At 40.7% G+C, this 19,389-nt stretch overlaps 1 protein-coding gene across 9 annotated transcripts in view; it reads left to right on the forward strand.

The window, feature by feature from the left end:
- LOC137281516 (muscleblind-like protein 1) overlaps positions 1–19,389 on the forward strand; it is a 100,096-nt gene that overhangs the window by 18,708 nt on the left and 61,999 nt on the right. For 5 of the 9 annotated variants that reach the window (XM_067812784.1, XM_067812786.1, XM_067812788.1 and 2 more), the window contains exon 1: positions 16,365–16,559. The gene's annotated coding sequence lies outside the window, so the exon portion shown is untranslated. Of the gene's footprint in view, positions 1–9,942; positions 10,018–16,350; positions 16,560–19,389 lie in introns of those variants that run through there. The other 4 variants (XM_067812790.1, XM_067812785.1, XM_067812791.1 and 1 more) reach the window with 3 other exon arrangements.

Here is a 19,389-nt window from a genome sequence, read left to right on the forward strand (position 1 = left end):
TAACCAGTAGGGTGGACAGTTATCTGTGTAACCAGTAGGATGGACAGTTGTCTGTGTAACCAGGGATGTGGACAGTTGTCTGTGTAACCAGAAGGGTGGACAGTTGTCTTTGTAACTAGTAGGGTGGACATTTGTCTGTGTAACCTGTAGGATGGACAGTTGTCTGTGTAACCAGTAGGGTGGACATTTGTCTGCGCAACCAGGAAGGTGGACATTTGTGTGTGTGACTATACGAATGGATACTTGTCTGTGTAACCATTACGGTGGACATTTGTGTAACCACGAAGGTGGACAGTTGTCTGTGTAACCAGTAGGATGGACAGTTTTCTGTGTAACCAGAAGGGTGGACAGTTGTCTGTGTAACCAGGAAGGTGGAGAGATGTCTGTGTAACCAGAAGGGTGGACAGTTGCCTGTGTAACCAGGAAGGTGGACAGATGTCTGTGTAACCAGTAGGATGGACAGTTGTGTGTGTAACCAAAAGGGTGGACAGTTGTCTGTGTAACCAGAAGGATGGACAGTTGTCTGTGTAACCATTAGGGTGGACAGTCGCCTTTGTAACCAGAAGGGTGGACAGTTGTCTGTGGAACCAGAATGGTGGACATTTGTTTCCGTGTAACCAGTAGGGCGGACAGTTGTCTGTGTAACCAGAAGGGTGGACAGTTGTCTTTGTAACCAGGAAGGTGGAGAGATGTCTGTGTAACCAGAAAGGTGGACAGTTGTCTGTTTAACCAGGAAGGTGGACAGTTGTCTGTGTAACCAGGAAGGTGGAGAGATGTCTGTGTACCCAGAAGGGTGGATAGTTGTCTGTGTAACTAGAAGGATGGACAGTTGTCTGTGTAACCAGAAGGGTGGACAGATGTCTGTGTAACCAGTAGGGTGGACATTTGTCTGTGTAACCAGAAAGATAGACAGTTGTCTGTGGCGCCAGAAGGGTGGACAGTTGTCTGTGTAACCAGTAGGGCGGACAGTTGTCTGTGTAACCTGTAGGATGGACAGTTGTCTGTGTAACCAGTAGGGTGGACAGTTGTCTGTGTAACCAGTAGGGTGGACAGTTATCTGTGTAACCAGAAAGGTGGACAGTTGTCTGTATAACCAGAGGGATGGATAGGTGTCTGCGAAACTAGTTGCATGAACAGTTGTCTGTGTAAGTTTGTTTTAGGGTAGACAGTTGGCTTTGTAAGCAGAAGGGTGGACAGTTGTCTGTGTAACCGGAAGGGTGGACAGTTTTCCATGCAACCAGGAAGGTGGACAACTGTCTATGTGCATATGCAGCAGTAATACTAGTTTGTTGTAAAATGAACAGGTGGATTGACTCGTTGATCTTTTTTTGAAAAGAAATTGATCATATTTTGAGTTGTTCATGTGTTGAATGCTGCGTTCATTGCTGCTCATGTGTTGAATGTTCTGTTCATTGCTGTTCGTGTGTTGAATGTTCAGTTCACTGTTGTCTCATTTATTGAGAAAATGTTGGTGTCAGTCTGACATCCTGACCAGTGGTGGGTTGGCTTTCTGCTGGTGTGATAGAATGCTCAGTTCATTGCTGCTTGTGTGTTGAATTAGGAGATAAACATCATGTGTTGGCCAATTTCCGGGTGTTATTGAGTATTTGAAGCACGGGAATGCATTTGGAACCGACGGCGTCAGCCGGAGGTTTCAAATGAAATATTCCAGTGCTTCAAATAATAACACCCAGAAATTGGCCTACACATGATGTTTATCGACATTGTAAACACAAAAGTAAACCAAAGGGGTTTTAGTGTCTGCACTCGTTTACATCGAATACGGACACAGCAGTGAAGTGTCATCAGCTGGCCGTTTCAGCTGGTTCTCATGGTAGCTTCTGGAGTTGCTCATTTGTGACGTCATTCTAACTTTACGTCACAATATGATTTGAATGACGTCACCACTGTTGATGACACAACAAAACAATTGTTTACGTGTCAATACGCGGTGAATAGTCTTTCAGTTTCCGGGAATCTAATACCATTTAATCATGTTTTTCAACCAATCAGATTACAGAACACAGTAACTTTTGGTTTACAATGCTCAGTTCATTGCTGCTTGTGTGTTGAATGCTCAGTTCATTGCTGCTCATGTGTTGAAGGTTGAGCTCATTGCCATTCATGTGTTGAATGTTCAGTTCAAATGTTGGTGTCAGCCTGACATCCTGGTCAGTGGTGGGTTGGCTTTCTGCTGGTGCTGCAGCAGCAGACATTCATTTTGGGTGTCAAGTCCAATACCAACAGTGTAATGTATGTGTACACAAACCAAGGTTAAACACTGTTAACTACTAGCATACTCCCTGCACATAGTTATTTGTACTGCTCTACCTATCTACTGTTAGTGACATTCAGACAGAAATACATCTCTAGTCATGTAGTGCAAGACTTAGTAATTCATCAGTCCTAGATGGTCCTCAGTTTTGTCTGGCTTTGATCATGGCCATACTTCTGAACCAAATTAACTCATTTCTTGGATATTATGGAATGTATATCGTAATTATTGGCCTGTGAAACAGCAGGGTACTTAGAAACAGCAGGGTACTTAGAAACATCAGGGTACTTAGAAACATCAGGGTACTTAGACTTGTTATGCACATATTAAATATGGACATGCTCAGCTGCACAATTGGCAGCAGTGTAGCAGCTATAAGATTTTTTATTCTCATGCTGGGATTCGAAACATGGAAATTCTGTTCTGAAGTCAGACATATAAAACAATAAACATAACAGTTCACCTACTCATACAAGACTTAGGATGTTTCGAATTAATTCAGTACACTAATTCAATCCCAATAATTAATTTCAGTAGCTGTTGCTATTAAATATCAAAATACATGCCAGTGTGTAATGATGAATACAAAATATTTACAACATATCATCATGTGGATGATATTGCCAACTGTTCTAATTAAAGCACCACATCCTAACCTCCTTATGATTAATATAAATGTTAAGACATCTAAAGTCACTTACCCAATAGGTGCAATGCTATAACAGTCATGAGTTGAGATGGCAGCAGTGACCAGAAAAGAGAACTGTTGTATATAAAAACTCTTGTCATGTGGTACAGAAACAATTGAAATTCATTTCTGGACAGAAGGCTGAAGGCAAAGAACCCCCCAAGCTGACTTACATACCTACTTTACTGAGGGATTACATTCTGCCACAGTTGCAAGTATGATATGTTACATTTTATCTCTTTCTGTAAGGCTCTGTGTATTACTTACTTTGTAGGACAAGCCACATGTTACATTTTATCTCTTTCTGTAAGGCTCTGTGTATTACTTACTTTGTAGGACAAGCCACATGTTACATTTTATCTCTTTCTGTAAGGCTCTGTGTATTACTTACTTTGTAGGACAAGCCACATGTTACATTTTATCTCTTTCTGTAAGGCTCTGTGTATTACTTACTTTGTAGGACAAGCCACATGTTACATTTTATCTCTTTCTGTAAGGCTCTGTGTATTACTTACTTTGTAGGACAAGCCACATGTTACATTTTATCTCTTTCTGTAAGGCTCTGTGTATTACTTACTTTGTAGGACAAGCCACATGTTACATTTTATCTCTTTCTGTAAGGCTCTGTGTATTACTTACTTTGTAGGACAAGCCACATGTTACATTTTAGAAATTAGGACTAATGGCATGATCACACTAAAAGAGATCACACTAAAAGAGATCACACTAAAAGATCAGAAATGAGGACATTCCTGTCTTACTTATGATGTGTTTGAGTGAGTGAGAAGCTTCACTGTGCAGATGATCAATTTTGTGTTCAGGTGATAAGAAGGTGTCCCAGGCCCTGATGTTATGCTAGACCGACAGTTTTGTCATTGGGGCAGGAAGGCCCTAAGGTCCTTCTTTATGCCAGAGGCGAGATTGTTTTATTAGCTTGCAAGACTGAAACACATCATAAATATCTTCTCTTTGGAAACAAGGATACTTAAACATTTAACGCTTGTTCCCACTGATGACTTATTGGCTCTCTCTCTCTCTCTCTCTCCCTCTCTCTCTCTTCTCTCTCTCTCTCTCTCTCTCTCTCTCTCTCTCTCTCTCTCATTTTGAGCACGATTTTACCATGCTCCTAATTCCTGTTATGAGGTCATACTTTATTCAAATTTTTTAAGCTATGTTTTAGCTTGTAGTCCTCTGTATTTAAGAAATCCCATGACACTACTTTCTGTATGAAGGGGTAGTATGCATAATCTTGACAATATTTTGCCATACAAAAAAATTCTAAAATGTGTGTTGTTACTGGGAGAATTTGTGGAAAATGGCTACCTCTGTTTTGTGCTGAATAACTCTTTGTGGAATGCGTTTTGCTTGAAATGTAGGTTGTAAAGAAACTTTTTTCAACTCATGACATAGAACTCCAATATACATGAAGGTTAAGGTCACTCATTTTTTACTAAGCCTAAAACAGTTTAAGTGAACTTGGCCAGGGTCTGTACAGGCTAAGTAATATAACATGGTGAAGGTAAAGGTATATTCAGATTCATGCGAATAAGTTCTTTTGGGGGTTTAATGTGCTGCCAAAAATTGTGATTGGGTGATCTTGGTGGTGATATTCGCTCTGTAATGAAAGTTAAATGTCTGGGATTTTTCTGGTCCAAAGACGTACTGTATTGCACATGTTTCCGAGATTGGAATTGCTGTTATTAAAACAGAAGTGCTTGTATGTTTTTCTGTAAGATATCTATGTGCATGTAATTTAAGCATCTTTCTTGATGTATATATACTACTCAAAAAAAAAAGAAACACATAGGTAGTATTTTTCCATGTAAATTTTCAAATTTGAAACATAAGTGTCTGTGTAATCTGTATATCTATGGTGAACGCTGACTGCAAACGTTTCCGAGTTTGAATCCATTGTCATTGAGGACAACTCACCAAAACGCACCAAAATCTGTTTTCCTCAATAAATGCAATAAATTGTGAACGGGAAGAAATTCATGCTTTTCCTTTTGCACAGACATTCCAAGCATCATTTCCAATAAAAGTCAGGGGGCTTGAACGCTCTTGGGACAGTTGACAATCTTAACTTTGGTGTTAAAGTCATGCCTAGACTTACTGATGCTCAGCGCAACAATGCAACTGATCATTTGGAGGCTGGGGAGTCTCAGTCTGCAATTGCAAGGCAACTGAATGTGTCCCAGAGTACCATAGCAAGACTTTGGCATCACTACCAACAGCTAGGGTCAAAACGGGATCACTCCAGGTCAGGTTGACCCCTATGTGACCACTCCCGCTCAGGACAGGTTTATTCTGCTTTGACATTTATGGAACAGGTTCACCACAGCATCCTCCACAACATCGGTAGTGCCACGACTCAGATTTCAGATCAGACTGTGAGGAACCGCTTACATGAGGCTGGCATTCATTCCAGAAGACCTTTGCGAAGACCTGTCCTTACATGTCAACATTGGGGACAGTGGTGTCGCCAACACCTCCCATGCCCATTGCAGAGGTGGAGAACTGCTATCTTCAGTGATGAGTCACATTACATGCTGCGAAATCCCGATGGAAGAGCATGTATATATTGACGTAACGAATGCAACACTGCAAATTGTGTACAGGAAGTGGACAGATTTGGTGATGACAGTGGGTTTGGGCTGGCATATCATACAGTGGCAGGACATATCTCATTCGGGTCAAGGGCAATTTGGCAGTTCGATGTTACCATGATAAAATCATCAGGCCTCATGTCCTTCCTTTCATGAACCACCAGAACGTCATTTTTCAGCATGATAATGCTCAGTCGTGTACAGCGTGAATAACTAGGGATTTCCTTGCAGAGAACAACATTCAGGTTCTTGATTGGCCCTCACGATCACCGGATCGTAACATTTGTTGGATGAATTGGATCGTCGTGTGCGACAGCATGACCCTCAGCCACAGACATTACCTGTCCTGTTCGTGGCCTTGAGGGAAGTGTACCAACTCATTCCCAGACACTTCATCCAGAATCTGCTCCAGCCTAAGGGACGCTGATGCCAAGCAACCATTGATGCTGATGATGGCCACACAAGATACTGACTGCCCTGCGACCTTGACTTTGGAACACATGTCATTTGTGATGTACAGTTTCTTGCAGCATTGGACCATTAATGTTCATTCAGGTTTTCTTCATGACTGCCCTGTATTACTGAACTTTAAGTGTATAAATTGATAACACTTTTCAGCAATGCATTTCTTTTTTGAGTAGATTATGTATTTTCTTCTATTGCTTAATCCACTGTAACAACACCTTACCAGCTTTCGTATATTTTAATTTTCTTTTATCTGCTTTTTTTTAATTGCATATACTTGTTTAGAATCACCACTGGCTTCATGTACATTACTAGTATATATATCCTGCTTTATCACTAGGGTGACAATGAGGATTTTTATATTTTTTCTGTACAAATCCGGTAGCGCCCCCTTCAATACTTGGGACAAAACAATAACCCCCCATGCATTCTATGTACAAAACACATGGCCCCACCACCTATTTCAAATAATAAATTAAAAGCAAAATAGCTGACCCCCCCTAAATTATCTGTACAAAACAGAAGTTGACAAAGCTAGAACAGGGCATGTAAGGTCAGAGTTCAGTGACCTAACTAAGGTCATGATGATTGCCCCTCCGCCACAGCTGGAAGGCACATCATGCATGAGTGGTCACAGGAGAGGATTGGATACTTTGTCATATCTAAGGGGAACCTGTTGTTGTTTAAAGTGAATAAGAAGTGGCAGGGTGCATTTAGTCACAGAGATTGCCTTTGTCACAATACCTGTATCATGCACAGCCCATGTATACTCCAAGCATGGCTGACCAGCATGGCTGACCAACTTGTCTGGTTACATGTTAACCTCAGACTTTGACTTCTTAATTTACTCAGATAGCTTGAGTCCACAGACAAAGACAGAGTTTAGTTAAGTACATTGTCTTGTTGTTATCTAAAGTGATCTTCCTCCCTTTGAGGTGATACAGATTAAGGAAATAATAATAATAACGGTATCATTAAAAGTCTCATCCTTTAGAGAAGCATCTACACCATGCCTGTTTTTAATTCTGAGGTTCATCTATGGTACGACCAAGATAATGTGTACAGTCTGAGACATATCCCAAGCCATCATGTTTTGTCCTTACTGCTAGAACAAGCGAAATCATGTGCCCTGTCACTACCTCCAGCAGCATGTCTGATAATCTGTTAGTGCAGAATGCTGTAGTATTGGGGTTGGGTGGGACACGGGGTGTCTACATATTCTCAAGAATTACTTTGTGGGTTCAACTAGGCAATACTTCCTGTGTGTAGGTTTCTGGACTGACTTCCAGGACCTTCCAACCTTGAAAATTTTTCATTTTGAGTCTTAAAACGTAATAATGATAATAGTTCACATAGCATATTGGATGGATCTACAACACATAGTATTGAGAATGATATATCATCTGAAAAGCTTGTCATTACGAATGCTGGAAACTTGGTGCAGTTTCATTATCAGCAGCAGGGGCTGTGAGACAGTAGCAACTTGGTCCATATGATTTCCATGATGCATCGTCTTATTGGTATTGATGCATACCTGTGAAGGAAATATCTATTTCAGATTTCAGATTAGTAGAGTTCATTTCCTGCAAAAATTTTAAAATGTCTTTTCGGGCATATGTTTCCTAAGTCATGTTATTCATACAGAGATTTGAAAATGCAGGTGTAGCAGGGCATGGTATATTTGCACAGATAGCATCCATACCTCGTCAGCATGATTACTGGGTTAACCTGTTTATCATGTAGACAGTGTCCAACCTTGAATCACAAGGTTGGTTATTCAAATCCCAGCATGGCCACTATTTTCTAGTATTTTCTCATGTTACTTAGCCTCTATTTTGTAAAAGTAAGAAATGCTAAGTACTATTTTAAATTATTCTTATCCTTACTTTCAATTACTTAGAGAAATAAGTGAGTGGAAATGATCCTGGAAGCTTCATCTGGATGTTATGAATTACATTTTTCTTAAAATGAATCTGAACTAACTTGTAGATGCATTATGTGCATTTTTATCGTAGGAAAAAACCTTTCAAAAGGTGTGATGCTTGCTGCCAAAAGCCAGGCCTCTTGTACATCATGCCATGGCCTATACCGAGATCTCTTGTACATGGTGCCATGGCCTATACCGAGATCTCTTGTACATGATGCCATGGCCTATACCCAGGTGTCTTATACATGATGCCATGGCCTATACCGAGATCTCTTGTAAATGGTGCCATGGCCTATACCGAGATCTCTTGTACATGATGCCATGGCCTATACCGAGATCTCTTGTACATGATGCCATGGCCAATACCCAGGTGTCTTATACATGATGCCATGGCCTATACCGAGATCTCTTGTAAATGGTGCCATGGCCTATACCGAGATCTCTTGTACATGATGCCATGGCCTATACCGAGATCTCTTGTACATGATGCCATGGCCCATACCCAGGTGTCTTATACATGATGCCATGGCCTATACCCAGGTGTCTTATACATGATGCCATGGCCTATACCCAGGTGTCTTATACATGATGCCATGGCCTATACCGAGATCTCTTGTAAATGGTGCCATGGCCTATACCGAGATCTCTTGTACATGATGCCATGGCCTATACCGAGATCTCTTGTACATGATGCCATGGCCAATACCCAGGTGTCTTATACATGATGCCATGGCCTATACCGAGATCTCTTGTAAATGGTGCCATGGCCTATACCGAGATCTCTTGTACATGATGCCATGGCCTATACCGAGATCTCTTGTACATGATGCCATGGCCAATACCCAGGTGTCTTATACATGATGCCATGGCCTATACCCAGGTGTCTTATACATGATGCCATGGCCTATACCCAGGTGTCTTATACATGATGCCATGGCCTATACCGAGATCTCTTGTAAATGGTGCCATGGCCTATACCGAGATCTCTTGTACATGATGCCATGGCCTATACCGAGATCTCTTGTACATGATGCCATGGCCAATACCCAGGTGTCTTATACATGATGCAATGGCCTATACCGAGATCTCTTGTAAATGGTGCCATGGCCTATACCGAGATCTCTTGTACATGATGCCATGGCCTATACCGAGATCTCTTGTACATGATGCCATGGCCAATACCCAGGTGTCTTATACATGATGCCATGGCCTATACCGAGATCTCTTGTAAATGGTGCCATGGCCTATACCGAGATCTCTTGTACATGATGCCATGGCCTATACCGAGATCTCTTGTACATGATGCCATGGCCAATACCCAGGTGTCTTATGCATGATGACATGGCCTATACCGAGATCTCTTGTAAATGGTGCCATGGCCTATACCTAGATGTCTTGTACATGATGCCATGGCCTACACCGAGATCTCTTGTACATGATGCCCAGACTGTGCTCAGGTCTCTTGCACATGGTGCTGTAGTCTATACTCAGGTCTCTTGCACATGGTGCTGTAGTCTATTTTCAGGTCTCTTGCACATGGTGCTGTAGTCTATACTCAGGTCTCTTGCACATGGTGCTGTAGTCTATAATCAGGTCTCTTGTACATGGCGCTATAGTCTATACTGCTGTAGCCTATACCCAGATCTCTTGTACATGGTGCCAATATATACCCAGGTCTGTTAAGCATTGTGCTGTTGTCAATACTCAGGTCTCTTGCACATGGTGTCATAACCCATACCCAGGTCTCTTTTACATGGTGCCTTAGTCTTTAACCCAGGTCTGTTGTACGTGATGCCTTAGCCTAAAACCATTCTGTTGCAGATGTGAAATCAGAATAGTGTTATAATATAGATATTACTGAACATCCTTTCTCCTCATCCCCCAAATCTACTTTGCAACAAAAAGTTGCCCTGTAATTGCCAAGGTTATTATGCGAAGTGTGTCGCAAATGTTAATGCAGTGTATGTATTTTCTGTTTCAGGGTGCCATATAAATCTTCTGATGAAAAGCTGTATAGATTGATGAAATCAGACCAGATAAAAGGTGGAACAAATGTGTGAGTGTATTAGATAAGTCTAAGTAATCATGTATGTGTTCTGCTTTGAAGTGTAGATTATCAGTATCACCAGCTAGACTGTTGTCATTGAACTGCACACAGATGTACCTTGTATGACAGTCAGGAGTTACATGTTGCAGGTGGAAGACTTAGATGATGTTGAACATGCACCTACTATTTCCTGTGTTAACTCTTCAGGTAAAAAGTGAACAAAACACTTGTGAAGCCAGGTCGACCTGGTCAGTGTGACCTGCTGGGACTGTTGCCTTGGGTGTGATTGCCTAGCACAGCCAGCATCCTGACTTCAGGCACTCTGTTTATTCAATCATGGCTATTCTTGGGGAAGTAGTTATTTCTGGAGTTTTGTCAGATTGTATCTTCTTTCCTTTGTGTTGGTATATTACTAGTTCAGATGCACTCCTGGTTGCTCGACAGATACCAGTTTCATCAGATTCATCACACTTTATCATCTTTACTTCATCCTGACTGCAGCCACTTAGTTATTACAGCATTGTCTTCCAGGCAGTAGCAAATAAACAAATGTGAGAATGCAAGGTCCTACAGTTGAGTCCATGTCAAATATGAAATGTCAGTCTTTTATCTGTTGCACTGCGAACATGTAGTTCTCCAACAAGGTGTTAATGCTCATGTGTTGAATTGTTCCATATATCAGGCTGGATATAAGTCATTCACTTACATGTGTCAAATAGTCCACCAAGCCACTTGAGAGGACTACAGAATAATTCAGTGGAAATTTCTCCTATCCAGCTAGATTTTATATGTCCACCTGTAAGCACCTATATAATATCTAGCCATGCACTGTGTAGACAGTGTGGTTCTACCCTTGTTCCAGCTACTGACACTGTGTAGACAGTGTGGGTCTACCCCTGTTCTAGCTACTGACACTGTGTAGACAATGTGGTTCTACCTCTGTTCTAGCTACTGACACTGTGTAGACAGTGTGGTTCTACCCCTGTTCTAGCTACTGACACAATGTAGACTATGTGGTTCTACCCTTGTTCAAGCTACTGACACTGTGTAGACAATGTGGTTCTACCTCTGTTCCAGCTACTGACACTGTGTAGACAGTGTGGTTCTACCCCTGTTCTAGCTACTGACACAATGTAGACTATGTGGTTCTAACCTTGTTCAAGCTACTGACACTGTGTAGACAATGTGGTTCTACCTCTGTTCTAGCTACTGACACTGTGTAGACAGTGTGGTTCTGTCTTTGTTTCAGCTGCTGAGTCACCAGTAAGGATGTAGTTCTTTACCCACAGTTTTCCATTTCCAGTTTGGTATCTGGTGTTTGTTTTCTTCTAATTATTATCTACTGTGTACTTTTGTGTGTTATCTCTAGTTTCTTATCTACACTTTTTTATCTCCTGTTTGTTCAAGTGAAACAAATTTAATAGTTGATTATTATATACAATATGGACAATTTTGTGGCCACATACCCTTTAAATGGTGATGTTCTTTCTACTGAAGAAAGTCTCTGGTACAGTCAAGTGTTCAGCTGTCCATTACAGCTATCTGCAGAAATTATTCCAGTTGACAAAATTAGCTGCATATGCAATTGCTGAGGTATACCATGTTAAACATGAGACAGGATTTTCATTGATGAGAGGTCATCTCCCACAATTGTTGCAGTAATGCACTCCTCACATGCAGTGGGGATTTCCAAAATATCAGACAGTACATCCTTTTCCAGGTCTCTAGTTTTTGTTCTCGATGTCAAGTTATGAACGTGATATCTTCCTGAGCTTAAAAAAATATGTTTACTTCATAGTTGAAAAGGGCAGATTTGTATGTGTGAAATGTGTTGGTAAACTAGCAGGAGCTGGAGTGGGCCCTTTTATGTATGGCCACATCATATTTGGGGCACTTCTGCCAAGTTGACATAGACAGGCCAATGTTTGCAAATCGCCAGGGAGTGTTTGTGGTGGCTAAATATGGCCATGTTCACTTTACCAACCTTGCACCTGCTTGAGCTTAGGTACCAACAGTTTACTTTGAATTTAAACCTTTAAATTGTGATTTCCTTTTATGTGATTGTCAGAGTGTTGTTATATCAATGAAGACCAGGTAGCTAGGTAACAGTCCATGGTGTAGTGAATGTAGGTTGGCTAGATGGAGACACTGTCCATGAAGGTGTATAACACATAGCTACCTAGTCTTTGGCAGTCCATGGTGTAGTGAATGTAGGTTGACTAGATGGAGACACTGACCATGAAGGTGTATAACACATAGCTACCTAGTCTTTGGCATTCCATGGTGTAGATTGACTAGATGGAGACACTGTCCATGAAGGTGTATAACACATAGCTACCTAGTCTTTCTCAGTCCATGGTGTAGGTTGACTAGATGGAGACACTGTCCATGAAGGTGTATAACACATAGCTACCTAGTCTTTGGCAGTCCATGGTGTAGTGACTGTAGGTTGACTAGATGGAGACACTGTCCAGGAAGGTTTAAAACACATAGCTACCTAGTCTTTGGCATTCCATGGTGTAGGTTGACTAGATGGAGACACTGTCCAGGAAGGTGTATAACACATAGCTACCTAGTCTTTGGCATTCCATGGTGTAGGTTGACTAGATGGAGACACTGTTCATGAAGGTGTATAACACATAGCTACCTAGTCTTTGGCATTCCATGGTGAAGATTGACTAGATGGAGACACTGTCCATGAAGGTGTATAACACATAGCTACCTAGTCTTTGGCATTCCATGGTGTAGGTTCATTAGATGGAGACACTGTCCAGGAAGGTGTATAACACATAGCTACCTAGTCTTTGGCATTCCATGGTGTGGGTTGACTAGATGGAGACACTGTCCAGGAAGGTGTATAACACATAGCTACCTAGTCTTTGGCAGTCCATGGTGTAGTGAATGTAGATTGACTAGATGGAGACACTGTCCATGAAGGTGTATAACACATAGCTACCTAGTCTTTGGCAGTCCATGGTGTAGTGAATGTAGGTTGACTAGATGGAGACACTGTCCATGAAGGTGTATAACACAGCTACGTAGTCTTTGGCAGTCCATGGTGTAGGTTGACTAGATGGAGACACTGTCCATGAAGGTGTATAACACATAGCTACCTTGTCTTTGGCATTCCATGGTGTAGGTTGACTAGATGGAGACACTGTCCATGAAGGTGTATAACACATAGCTACCTAGTCTTTGGCAGTCCATGGTGTAGTGACTCTAGATTGACTAGATGGAGACACTGTCCATGAAGGTGTATAACACATAGCTACCTAGTCTTTGGCACTCCATGGTGTAGTGACTGTAGGTTGACTAGATGGAGACACTGTCCATGAAGGTGTATAACACATAGCTACCTAGTCTTTGGCATTCCATGGTGTAATGAATGTAGGTTGACTAGATGGAGACACTGTCCATGAAGGTGTATAACACATAGCTACCTAGTCTTTGGCAGTCCATGGTGTAGGTTGACTAGATGGAGACACTGTCCATGAAGGTGTATAACACATAGCTACCTAGTCTTTGGCAGTCCATGGTGTAGTGACTGTAGGTTGACTAGATGGAGACACTGTCCATGAAGGTGTATAACACATAGCTACCTAGTCTTTGACATTCCATGGTGTAATGAATGTAGGTTGACTAGATGGAGACACTGTCCATGAAGGTGTATAACACACAGCTACCTAGTCTTTGGCAGTCCATGGTGTAGTGAATGTAGGTTGACTAGATGGAGACACTGTCCATGAAGGTTTAAAACACAAAGCTACCTAGTCTTTGGCAGTCCATGGTGTAGGTTGACTAGATGGAGACACTGTCCAAGAAGGTATATACCATGATGTAATGAATGTAGGTTGACTAGATGGAGACACTGTCCATGAAGGTGTATAACACATAGCTACCTAGTCTTTGGCATTCCATGGTGTAGGTTCATTAGATGGAGACACTGTCCATGAAGATTTATAACACACAGCTACCTAGTCTTTCTCAGTCCATGGTGTAGTGAATGTAGGTTGACTAGATGGAGACACTGTCCATGAAGCTGTATAACACATAGCTACCTAGTCTTTGGCATTCCATGGTGTAGTGAATGTAGGTTGACTAGATGGAGACACTGTCCATGAAGGTTTAAAACACATAGCTACCTAGTCTTTGGCATTCCATGGTGTAGGTTGACTAGATGGAGACACTGTCCAGGAAGGTATATACCATGATGTAATGAATGTAGGTTGACTAGATGGAGACACTGTCCATGAAGGTTTACAACACATAGCTACCTAGTCTTTGGCATTCCATGGTGTAGGTTCATTAGATGGAGACACTGTCCATGAAGGTTTATAACACACAGCTACCTAGTCTTTCTCAGTCCATGATGTAGTGAATGTAGGTTCACTAGATGGAGACACTGTTCATGAAGGTGTATAACACATAGCTACCTAGTCTTTGGCATTCCATTGTGTAGGTTGACTAGATGGAGACACTGTCCATGAAGGTGTATAACACATAGCTACCTAGTCTTTGGCATTCCATGGTGTAATGAATGTAGGTTGACTAGATGGAGACACTGTCCATGAAGGTGTGTAACACATAGCTACCTAGTCTTTGACATTCCATGGTGTAGGTTCACTAGGTGGAGACACTGTCCATGAAGGTGTATAACACACAGCTACCTAGTCTTTGGCAGTCCATGGTGTAGTGAATGTAGGTTGACTAGATGGAGACACTGTTCATGAAGGTGTATAACACATAGCTACCTAGTCTTTGGCAGTCAACGGTGAAATGACTGCAGGTTCACCAGAAAGTCTTTCATTAATTTGAACATTATGTGAATACAAGTGACTTTGTGTGGGTTGTGGGTCCAACTGCATCCCCAGTAACTCAAAACATGTCAAAGCTTCTCATGTCTGCCTTCCTGTCCACCTGTCTGTCCATTTGCCCGTCTGTAGTCATTTTATTTATGGAGCACAGCTCAAAATCCTCTCCATATCATTCAACAAGACTTTGCATATGTATCAAACAAATCTGTAAGTGGTGGCTTTTGCTATTTGCAGATTTTGGGCATTTATTTCGTTTGATGTCCATGAAAAAAGTTTCGACCAAAAAAACAACCTGGACTGTAAGTAACTGACAGATTGTTCTTTAAAATTTGTTTGTGGTCTGGGGGATTTGTCATCTTATGACTGTTGTGTAGATGATTAGAATGGAAAAACTTAAATTGCTAGCTTTTGTTTCGTGTTGATCCATCATTCATATAAGATACACAAGGCACTATGTAATTGGTGTTACAATGTTCTGAGGTTCAGCCCAAGCTAAAAAGTGCTTGACTCTAAGGGAACTTTTTTGGAGAGCATGGTACAAATATCATTTATGTTCAGTGGAGAGGTTCATTTACTGAATTATCCATTTTTATCTATGTTTTCTTTATGTTCAATGAAATTTAGTTGTATGGAACAGATAATATGAGACAGGGAAACAGATAGGGAATTTGCCCATTCATTGTGTTGCTGGACAGAAGTCCATTGGCATTGTCTTATGCCAGCAGCTAAACACCTATGGAATCCTGCGACATTTTCAAAACAATGGAGAAAAGACTACGTATGCAGAGATGTAGGATATTAAAAGTTATATGTGGATCAATAAGGCTGTCTGGCATCATCAGCTATTTGGAATATTGATGAAACTTAACACTGCTTGGGTGAAAACGGATGAAGAAATGTTGATGAAGGTAAAATAAATATTGATCAGATGATCCTCCATAAGGGAGATGAGACCTGGTGTGCAGGTACTGATCAATGCAGGTACTGGATGCAGATTAGCAAGTTTCCACCATACATTACCATTTGAGTAAACTGTGGAGAAATCTGAACATTTTGTGTAGTCAAATAAGTAAAGTATTGCATAATTTTAGAGTTACTGTTACCATCAGTTAGTGTGTACCCAAAATGTGAATGCTGTCGGTTTTGTAGGTATTATTGTAGTTCATGTAAGTAAAATGATGAGGCCATGATGAAATATGTTTGCCATTGTTAGATCAGATGATACTAACTGTAGCCTGCCTGAGGTAAGATATGAAGAAATGAATAGATGAGGAGGTTGTGTTGTTTATATATCACCATGACATCAGCTAATGCCAGGCCTAGCTCAGGTCACCAGTCACAAGAGCCAGGCGAGGTAGTCAGACACAACAAAAAAATTTATCCTGAAAAAGGGAGGCTGCAGGTTTTCTGGAATTACAGAGATTTTTCCTGAGTTACATGCTACAAAGACGCGTGAGGGAGAATCTTGGTGTGTAGCCAATCAGCATAGACGTCTAATTTTAGCCAATGACGTTGTGTCTGGTGATTCACTGGGTACATGTTACTGTCTGCATGCCTGCTGCCTGCCACTGCTACTACCGCTAGCTGAGTTCGCTGTCAACCTCCGAGGCCAGCCTGCTGCCTTCTGGCACACTCACGCTTTCACACGCTAGTTCTGACTACTGCCATCCAACTGCTTGTCCGCCGACACATGGCAAAAAGATGCTTCATATTTAACAGCCTGACTACAATGGAGTTGTAAGTATTGCCGTGTGTGTTGTTGAGTTGACCTACATAGCGGGAACCCACCTAGGCAGTGAGCGAGGTAGTCAGTGGGGAGATCAGCAGCTGGGTCATCCCAGGTTAATATCGGTGGACACTAACAAGCGGAGACAACAGTGGAGGATATGAACAAGGCCAGTTACTTCAGTGTGTGTATGGGCATGTCTTGATTATTCAGTTGCCTGAACGTGTTGGGAAGAAAGGTGTAGTGGTGAGAGGTAGGCAGAGTGATAACAGGTCTTGTCTTGGCTGTGTCACCAAGCTGTGAGCGTGGTGTCTGTGGTTAGCCAGCCTGATCATCACAGGTTGACTTCTAGGAAACCTGCACTGACTGTAGTCACATGGGCCTACTTGGCCCGGTGTAGCATCATTGTAGTGCTCACATGGATGTTCATAGCGGGAGGTAGGTCAGGTGTTCAAATTGTTTCTGCCATGTGTGGTGTCACTTGCAGTTCGGTCTATACGTCATTCATTGCATAAGAGATTTGCTGTATACTTGTGCTGCATTATCTATGGCTGCAAGGTCTGCTGTCTCCCTCCTTGAATAAATCTGGGCTTTAAAATACCAGACCTATTTGTGGCATAGTAATCAATAATATGCTCTTGTTTATTAATATTTAAAACATAAATACTTTGACAAATTGAACTATAGTCAAAAATAATATTATACATAGTAGTGGAAAAGATCAGTTTGTTGAATTTGTTTGTTGAGTCTATATTAGTTGTAGACAGGTGTGTCTGTCTGCTGTCTAGCTGCATTGTCAGTCCTGGGAATGTGTGTATTTCTCTAATAAGCATTGCTGAAGGATGGTCTCAGGATGGCTGCAAGTTGCAAGTGCGTATATGGATTTTGCCAAAAAATCTAAGATGTCATGCGTGCTGAACAGTATGTCATGTGTCATGATTGAATACCTCTTTTTGAAACATTGTAGTCTACAGTAGCATTTAAGGATGAAGTATTAGAGATTTAGCCTGTCTCATCATTAACTTCTGTCACGCCGTCTTTTTGAAAGAGATTCAATTCAAATATCATCCTTGTGTCCAACCACAGTCCAGTGGTACAACATTGCAAAAATGCTAATCAAAGTTCATGATTAAACAATACTTTTTTCAGCTAACATTGCAAAAATACTATTAACAGTTCATGTCACCAAAATACTATTCACAATACATATTGCAAAATACTATTCACAATGCATATTGCAAAAATACTATATACCAAGAGTTCATATACCAAGAATATATTATGATGACATTTGAAATGGAAAGAGAAGAAGTTTGAAAAAATAAAAAGATAAAAATCATTAGAAATCACAAGTTTTTTCAGAATGTTTAGATTTTTTAAAATGTTTTTGAACTTTTTTACTGATTATTTAGCTTCTGTGTTTATTAATAGGGAATGATTACCTATAGGTAAGGAAGTAATTCATGTGGTGTTGTTTAGTAAGCAGCATAGGTAGATGTTGTTTTCTGCTTGGTTTGATAATTCATAGTAAGATTATCTAAGAAAGTTATTATTAGTTGGTTTAGTGTTGTCACATTCATGTGCGTTTCATTAAGGAAATTAAAACCATATTGTTATTAATGATATGTGAAGTGTTTAGTATATGAGTATTACAGAAGACATTTTGGGTGTAAAAGAACTGGCCAGTATATATGAACATTGTCATCTGCCAAAGGTTCAGGCAGATTCAGTGAATTGAACTGTATTCCTTCATGTATTCAGTGTGTTATTGGCAATCACTAGATATTGATATTTTTTTAAATAAGAGGGGTTTTTTTCCTTGAATTTCTTATTTATGGAAGAGAGATATACAAAGTAGAATGTGTCCAGATAAGGCAAGATCATGTTCAGGTCTCTTGTATGTCATTGTTGTGACAACACGGTCAACATAGTCAAGACATGTCAGATAAATATGTTTCTTTTATCGTTTCTACTGAATGTAAAAAATCAGCATCACCTGGACACATTTTATGGTATTCGAGAAAATAGTTGTGTTTGTGACTCTTTATTTGTGATATGTATTGTGATGGCCTTGTGGATTCACTCCAGTCCTAGTTGAAATGTAACAGTGGCTACAGGATGTAGGAGAGCTGCCAGTTGCTTGCTACACCTTCATATGATCTTGTCTTAGAGATGCTGTGGATTTATGTCAATAGTTCCTAAAGTTTGTCAGTGACTACAGTTTGTCAGTGTAGTTGACTTCATTCTCATCTAATTAACAGAACAGATGAGATAGTGGGGACAGCCAAGTAACGTGCACAGCAACCCTTGTTTTAAGGACACTCAGTTAAGAACAATCAGCTGTGATAAAGTTACTCAGAAAAATATGAATTTGTATAAATTAATTGATTGAATTTAGTCATTGTTATTTCATGTTTCCATGATGAGATTATGAGATATTTAAGGCCGTGCTATTCACTTGGGTCCAGGTTGCCTGTGTGACTCACAGGTCATCAATACTTCAGGTTGAGGGAAAATTTACATATTGGGAAATCATTACTTTTTCCATTATTGAAAATAACAAACTTGTGTAAAACATGCAACATTTTATTAACAATAGCCCCAGGTTGTCAAGTTGAAAGATTAAAAACTACTATTTGATGATAAAATCATCCCCGAACACTGGTGAACTTTAATGATTAATGATTAATAGGGTTGCTGCCACATGTGCCTTACATGATACCATTTAATAATCACATAATGCTAATCAAGTGTAATCCTGAAGATGAAATTTGCAAATTTAATCTGGTGGCATTGTTATGTGGAGCTGTATGGTCTGGGAGACATAATCCTGTGCAACAG

The sequence above is a fragment of the Haliotis asinina genome, chromosome 4 (genome assembly GCF_037392515.1).
Source record: "Haliotis asinina isolate JCU_RB_2024 chromosome 4, JCU_Hal_asi_v2, whole genome shotgun sequence".
In the NCBI taxonomy this organism is placed as follows: domain Eukaryota; kingdom Metazoa; phylum Mollusca; class Gastropoda; order Lepetellida; family Haliotidae; genus Haliotis; species Haliotis asinina.